The sequence below is a fragment of the Frankliniella occidentalis genome, unplaced genomic scaffold (assembly GCF_000697945.3).
Source record: "Frankliniella occidentalis isolate FOCC.00 unplaced genomic scaffold, Focc_3.1 Scaffold301, whole genome shotgun sequence".
Taxonomy (NCBI): Eukaryota; Metazoa; Arthropoda; class Insecta; order Thysanoptera; family Thripidae; genus Frankliniella; species Frankliniella occidentalis.
The window spans coordinates 197,690-199,290 of NW_026267427.1; the positions used below are offsets into that span (position 1 = coordinate 197,690).

The following is a 1,601-nucleotide window of genomic DNA, read 5'->3' on the forward strand; positions in this document are numbered from 1 at the left end:
TCCCTGGACGGCTTCAAAGTAGCGGTTTCGTGCTACGCGGATGGCTTTTCGGGAGGGCGTAGCAGCTGAACCTTGCTGGAACAAATTCTGTGCTTGTTCCTAGCAGTAGTCCGGCTGCCTGGGAACGCACTCTGATATTTGGAGAATTTGTTCCAGCAAGGTTTAGGCCCTGGACGACTGCTAAGTAGCGGTTTCGTGCTACGCTTATGGCTTTTCGGGGGGCCGAATTCTTTTAAAAAAAGTTGTCTCCATCTGGTTATATGTTGTTCTACGGGTCGCGAAACGCTTTTTGAGATTATTTAACGGTGTCATTTTTTCAACATTTTTCTAAGTTTTATTAGTGGAAATTCGCAAAAAAAAAGTTGTCGCCATCTTTCGGTATGTTGTTCCAGAGGTCGTAAAACGCGTTTTGAGATACTTTTTGGGGGGGTCATTTTTTCGAAGATTTGTACAAGTTTTTTTCTGGCCAGAAAATTTTTCTGGCCAACTTTAGCCCCGTCTTCCTTACAGTTATTTAGGGTCTCGAGGAGAAATTAAATTTTCTTAAATCTAGTGAAGAGCCATGGGAAAGGGTGATACGATATTGGAAAGACACTTCCAAACTTCGAGTCAGGCAATCTCAGAGGGAAAAAGACAAAGTAAATAAATCCAAAGCTAAAGACAAAGTAAATAAATCCAAAGCTAAAGCCAAAGCCCAAAGCTAAGAATGCAGAAGGAGAAGACCCTTCAAATACTGATGATATTCCTTTAAATGTTAGTGCATTCCTTGCGCTATGTCCTGGGATAGACCATTCCGCTAAGCCGAAAAAGAAGAAGAGTAGGAAGAAGGAAATAATTTTTTTGGGCCTCGATGGACCTTCTACCACAGCATTTTGCATCTCTTACATGTTCAAAATGATTTTTTACAGCAAATGTGATATTTTTAAGACAACGAATCACTCACAAATCGGCCCTATTAGCCCTAAACGATACCTTTGCTTCTTCCTTCTCTTCTTTTTTGGCTCAGCGGAATGGTCTATCAGGACAAGCCTTGGATATATTCTTGTAAGTTTTATTACCAGCTGTACGCCAGACCACGTCTCGCGTAACAGGCTTCGCGATATCTCACGAAACACTGTTACGCTGCGACGCGCCTGGCATACATCTACCTTGGCCTGCGGCGCTAACACCCGAGTCGGGTAGTGGGAAAATGTAGACAAATGTACGGTCCTACAGTCCGTGAACGGCTAATCACCTCGACTAAGCATGCAGGGTTGTACATTTTATCGCTTATTCTCGTCAAAAATACCCTCTAGCGCCTCAACGGTTTGAGCTAGAGCAAAACGGACAAAATTTTCGCCCATAGGGCTCTACTTTGATGAGTTATCCCTTAGGGAACCATTAAAAAAATATTTTCAAACAAACGTTATTTTTTAGACTCATTGTTTTTGATTTTTTAAAAATCCAATTTTTGAGCTAGAATGCTCATCTTCGAACTCAATCTGTCTTTCTGTGACAAAAAACGACCCTGAAAATCCCAGGTCACTCGCTCAATTCGTTCTCGAGTTATCGTGCGGACAGACACACACACAGACAGACAGACAGACAGACGGACAGACAGA

General features: G+C 42.3%; 1 protein-coding gene across 1 annotated transcript in view; it reads right to left on the reverse strand.

Annotated features, from left to right (window-relative positions):
* Nucleotides 1-1,601, reverse strand: part of LOC113213214 (uncharacterized) — a 14,537-nt gene that overhangs the window by 821 nt on the left and 12,115 nt on the right. The window lies entirely within an intron of this gene.